This window comes from Austrofundulus limnaeus, unplaced genomic scaffold, assembly GCF_001266775.1.
Source record: "Austrofundulus limnaeus strain Quisiro unplaced genomic scaffold, Austrofundulus_limnaeus-1.0 Scaffold152, whole genome shotgun sequence".
In the NCBI taxonomy this organism is placed as follows: domain Eukaryota; kingdom Metazoa; phylum Chordata; class Actinopteri; order Cyprinodontiformes; family Rivulidae; genus Austrofundulus; species Austrofundulus limnaeus.
The window spans coordinates 276,226-282,614 of NW_013952554.1; positions in this window are offsets into that span (position 1 = coordinate 276,226).

Sequence of the window (6,389 nt, forward strand, 5' to 3'; positions counted from 1 at the left end):
GAAATGAAATATCGCGATATTTCAGTGTATCGATATTTTCTTACACCCCTACTGGCTGTAGAGTTCTTGGCTTCTTCTTCTGCACTTGTGTATCTGTTCTGATGTATTTACCAAATTCTCCTGGTCTTCAAAGTATTTCAGAAAACACAAAATGGGGCAATGTTTTTATTTTATTTTTTGTTCTTTTTTTGTTTTTCGAGTGGGAGGCAGACCTCATAACAATTTCCCTCTGCACAATAGTTTGTCTGTCATTACCACCTGGAACAGTCTGTTAGTGTGGCGGGAGGGAAGCCGGGCTAGTTTTAAAAAGCTATGTGAGATGGTGGGTGTGTGTGTGTGTGTGTGTGTGTGTATTCTTATGTTTGTGGAGTCAAGTTACACCGTCTGTCATCAACAAGGAACCTGCAGTTATGAAACCAAGATAGACTTCTTCAAGTCTGAGCACGATCCCGAGGATCATCACGCTCTAATGTAGGTGGTTCTTAAACTGGAGGGAGTACTTGTATGTGTGTGTGTGAGATCTTATGAGTTTGTGTGTTTTTGTAGGAGGGAGGTGGAGGCTCAGGTGTAAAATAAGGAGCAGGGTTTTGGCTTTAAGTCTGGCATAATGGTGACCTTGTCTTACTTTTTGTCCTGTTTTTGTGTGCATGCACTGACTTACTAGAAAGTTYGACTCAGCAACAGACCTGGCATCAGATGAGGCAGCAGACTGCAGAGGAACACATCATGTGGGTTGGATTTGCTCCTCGTGTCCAGCTTTTTAGAAAGAGGCCCTCTCTGTCTGCAGTGTTATTTTTAGTCAAAAAAAAAAAAATCCTTGAGCCCTTTTAATAATCATCAGCCTTATGTAGCCCAAAAGCATCACGATGAGGGGAGCTGTCTGGGACTTGCAGGCTCTGCAGTCTCAGCAGGACACAGGAAGTTGGGGGGGGGGGGGGGGTAGGATAAAAGGCTGTCTGTGCATCTGCCAGATTTTGGTTTTGTTCCAGAGCTTGTTATTTGGGAACTCACCCTCCTTTTTTTGTCTGGTGGCTCTGAACAGACTTATTGATTCCTCCTATTCTGTGTTCAAATGTGTATGAAGAGCAGTGGAGACAGAGAGAAGGGAGGCGAGACACCGCTGTCTGCACAGATGTACGCCCGCGTAGATTTGCAGTCCTTGTGGCTCCGCTCCTCTCTACACTGACCTCAGACTGCACTGGAGACAGTCTGCTATACACATTTTATAAGCCCTTACCCGCTCCAGTGCTCCTGTCTTATCGCTCAGCTGCTGAGGGGCAAACTTATGGTTTTGTTTTAGTTGCGACATCTCTCTGATCTCATTCACAGGCCTGGACAGGGGAGCTTGTTTGGTGCGGGCATTTTGTCTACAATTTGAGAACAATCCTTCATCTTTGTGTGTCATCAGGGGCTACATTTGAGCAGTTTTGTTATGAGGGTAGTTTGCTGACACTGTTTATGGAGCATTTTTGTGGTGTAAAAGTGTAACCAGAAGGACTTCAAGTTAGTAATTGTCTGAAAGTTTTATTTGCAAAGCAGTAATAGCATTATTTCTTTTTTTCTAAACATAAAAAAAGGTAAATTCTAGTTTTATATCTTGTTGAATCGCTATTGCTGTGAATGCCCATCATAAAAACTTCATTGTGAGGTTTATGCTGCAAATAAGTTCTGCTTTTATCTGTTTATTTGAAAATGTTTTCCTCGTCAGACTTTGTGGAGTTTCAGCTGTACATCATACGTTTCTCTGTAGTGGTATAAAATGTTTCATTTGTTAATTTAGCAGATGTTCTTTGTACCTGACATTTGCTTTTGTTTTGTTTCTTTCTTCCAAATTTGAGGAAAATAACATGTAAATCAGTTTGTAGCGCTGATTTTGTTTTAATTGAAGTGGCTTTTTAGTGGCTGATTCCTAGAAAGCGGCGTGCCAAAGGGTCAGTACATTTTGTTGTATTGTTTTGTATCTGACGAAATGCAATGAATCGAGTTAAAAAGTGAATTGAGTTCAAGTGAGTTCAACACTCTTGTGTCTTTGTTGATTTTGTTTGGTTAATTACATCCATTCTGCATATGTCAAATGAATAAATCTCTAAAAATGCTGAAAAATGGCATTACAGCAAATAGCCTATTATACCATCAACAAAAGATGTATGTGTTTGTTTAGAGGCCAGGTTATTGTCTAACATGGTATTTAGCCGTTGTTTCTTATTTTGCACAAGGCTTTTGGTATAATTTGCTTTCTGACAGCTGGAAATACTTAAGTAAGACAATGCAGCAATACATCTTGCAAACACATGTTTTGGTTACGGTATAACCATTACAGCAGACAGATGTATTCGCTTAATCTGTTCGGATGGATGTTTTTGTTTTAAAGCAATAAAATGTGTAACTTGGCAAGTCCACAGTGAAGAAGAACAATATACTGGCAAAAAAAGGTCAAAACTGCAAATATATTCAAATCATCCTCTCACATGGCATGTTTTATATTGTTTGATTTGGATATTGTTTTGGACTTTATATTGGAAGTCTGGTTGAGTAAACGCCACACAAGATCTGTTGTGAACCGTCTCATTCCCACATTAAGCTTTTTCAGAAAATGCCCATAAAAGTTCAGGACTACATACGCATGTTAAAACAGCACCAGAAAGCATTTACTGCTGTTTTGATCCCTTAAAAGTCTTTGCTCTCACAAGCCAGGAAACTYAAGGCCATAAAGCCTCGATTGACAGCAGGATGTCAGGGATAGGTGCAGTTGCACTGTGGAGCAGTGCTGAATGCACGTTTATAGTATTGTTTCTGATTATCTTTACAATAAGGGTCACCGTGTTGGTCTCCAGGCAGGACCCAACATCAGTCAATACAAAATTTTCTCATGCTTTAAGTTCTTAGGTCAGTTTCTCTGACTGACTTGTTTCAGGGGGTTTTGAAAGAGTGTTTAAAGTGTACACCTTGGAATAAATCAAGGTGTTCTTTTAGGAGCAGACTGGTGGACTTTGTGAGATGGTCATTTGGAGAGTGAATGTTTGGGCATTCCTTTGTTAGCAAACATGGCTTACAGCCATAAAACCACTCTTTGAATAGGTGGCCTTAGATGTTTTTAAGACTGTGTGAAAATGAAAGTCTAATTGCTATGGTGACAATGGCGTAGAAAGGTGTCCTTACAGTGCCTCAAAAACCTTCAAAGCTGCATCTTACTGGACTTGACAAGCCATAGTGTAACTTAAAGGAATCAAAAATTCAGTTTGTGCATGAATTTGCTTATGGCTGTGGAACAGCTGTTTACATTTTGYGCTACAGTCTTTCCTTCTTGTGTTACTTTGACATGAAACTTGTCTAATCACTTAAAAAAATAAACTTTTGTTGTGCAGAGGTGAAGCACTGGGTGGGGCGTCATCAGGGAGAAAAGACACCTATTGTCTCTGAATACGTTTTATCTAGGACGAGTTCTGTTTGTGTGTGCGTGCACACAGCCCGGGTAACAAGTGTTGTATCCAAGGTACAAAAACCTGCTATGCTGCTGCTGGCTACAATTAATGTACRAGTGACAATTGGACTTAAGCAGGAGGGGGTTGCATTTGATCACATTCCTCTCATTGTGAARAAGGGGTCTGCTGCTGAGATAGTGAAGGGACTTGAGAGATGGAGCCTGACTCGCCCCGATGGGGCTGTGCAAATTCCAAAAGCACTGAAGTCCCCCTTTCATCTCCTACTTGACGGGGATCTTGGCCAGGGAGCATTGGTTTGCAGAGGTTAAAGTGCTTCACTTTTCAATTGGCCCAGTGATGCATGTCACCCACATCAGCTGTGTATGCCACGGGATATTGACTGGTCAGCCCACACTGTAACAGCGCTGTGGAGGAGTCAAAAGTTTTGTAACTTGCCTGCATAAAAATGAGCTTTTACCGAGCAGTAACTCATTTTTACTGTGGCTTGATCTAATGTGATTTTTTTCATTCTTTGATTTTAATTTCTCTGAGTATCATGTTTTGGGTCAGAGTCATGGGGAAAGAACTGGAAGGTGTGAAAAGGACTTCAGCAAAGTGTGTAGGGTTTCTGACTGACCACATTCTTATATGGTGCAAAAAGAATGATGCTTTCCGGAGCAAAATCTTCGTCATGCATTGTATGCACCATCTCATTCTGCAAACAATACCACTGTGTCAATTGCTGTTATGTGCATGTGCGTGTTATTGAATAGTACTCTGGAGCCATACTTGTCCAGGCTTGCTCAAGGTTTTTTTTTTAAGTTTCTTTTTAGAAGTTAGCTGCTTCACTCTTTTTTTAACTAGTCCTTAAAAGTCAGAAGCATTTTTTTCCAGCGTAACTTGTAACACTGACCTATGAGTCATTCAAACATACGAAAGGCACCAAATTCAAGACCATGCACGCCCACCGAGCCTCACCAGTTAACCTAACGTGCATCTTTTGTTGGCTTTCGAAAGAAGCAGGAGCCTCCAAAGAAAATCCATTCATGCAAACACAACACAGAAAGATGGGCATGGCCAAGATTCATACTCAAGACCTTCTATTACAGGATTCAAATGGCAAGATATCTTATTTTCACTACCACCTGCAGAATAAACTTGACTGAAGTGTTAGCTTTTTAATTTGCCATCTGCACACCACATCTACACTGAACTCTCTTCCTTGCTTAATGCTAAATAACACATGGATTTATATTTCTTTTTTGACATAATTGTACACCAACATCAGTTTATGCTATGTTATGTGTGCTTTGTGAGTATTGGGGCAATATGTCAGGATACTTTGGAACTCCCAGGCTATTAAGTTATTTATAAGGTCTGCTTTGAGTGTGTCRTCTAATTTTTTAGTGTTCAAGCTGCAGCATTCTTTTGTCCTTTCTACATGTTGTATTTTATTTGGCAGAGAAAGGTGAGCGTGTTGATCTGCCATGCTGTTGTGTAAATTTGAATGTGGGCTGCAGTAACGAGTACAGCTCTAGCCCTCAGGTCTGCATTACACTCTCATCCACCTAGGAGCAAACCATCTGCGTGTCCCTGATGGCATGCTGGCTCTTTGGCTGTCTGGTTGCAGGTCGGGGACAGGGACAGGGACACGAACAGCAGGCTCCGCATCGCCCCACGCTCGGCCTGCTTCTTCCACTCGCCGCCCTGCAGTTTGCTTCAGTTTTCTCAGTGCCCAGGCTATTTGTGCTATGGTAACCGTGCCAGCCTGCCAGCTCAGACACAGATTCCACATCTCGTCTCCCTTTTTGCCAGCATGATGACTCAGCAGCTCCTGCAGAGCTTCAGCAACCTCCCTCCTCAACCTCAGTGATGCACCGTGCTCATCAGACAAAGTAGTGTTTTGTCATTCTGTCGTGTAGCTGACCTGCATACAAAACAGACCAAAAATATTAAAGCATCCAGTCACACTGATGTGCTTTAGTTGCTGTGGAAAGCTATTTCAACAGTCTGTTTGAGATAATGAACCATAATAACATTTTCAGCTTAATATTAGAAAAATGTAGCCTTTTTAGTGTACCAACTTTTAAGACGTTTTTAAATCATCATAACTGCCTGCAGGCTTTTTTGGGGTTCAGTTGTATTAACAACAGAACGTGAAAGGCATATGTAATCATCTCTACATAATCACTTTAAGCTCTTCTCAACCTCTTAGAGTGGTGCTTATGTGGATAGCCCTCCAGAGTGGGATCTAGGGAAAGAGTCGAGGAAGGAAACGTGGCGTCAAAAAATGTGAGCCACGATACGTGTTCGCTTTCATGTCTCTCCAGTAGCACTCAGCAGGAGTCAAGCCTAACATACTTTTCACTGGGCCGTGTCTGTTTCAGCTGTTTCTTTTGGGTTGCGCACAGTTTGGCTGGTGTGCGCTCTGCTCAAATGTGGATCTTTTATGCCTTCAGTATAAGAAGCTAAAATCATGGTATGGGATATTTGCAAAACATTAGGGCTGTGTGTTGGCAAGAATTTGGCGATACGATACATATCATGACAGAGGGGTCACGATACGATATATCCCAATATATTGCGATACTATAAGCAAGGCGATATATTGCGATTTTTTTTTGTCCAAAAATTCTATTAAATAAAAACCTGTTACAGGGGGAAGAAAATGAAAAACCAAAATTCATTGTCTCAGAAAATTCTAATATTACATAGACATGCTTTGATACATTTAGCTGTGTTCTGCTTTGTATGTATTTGATTTTATTTGTTTCATATTTCTTATTTCATCCATGTTTTCAATTATTCGACTAAATTGGACAGTAGTTTGAAAATATATATTTTTGCAGCTTTTAGTTTTTAATATAAATTTACAATATGGTCACCCAACACTTAACAAAAGCCTCTACCTCAAGAGGTAGAGTAGCCAAATGGCTGGCTCACTGCTGCCAACTAGTGGTCAGAGAC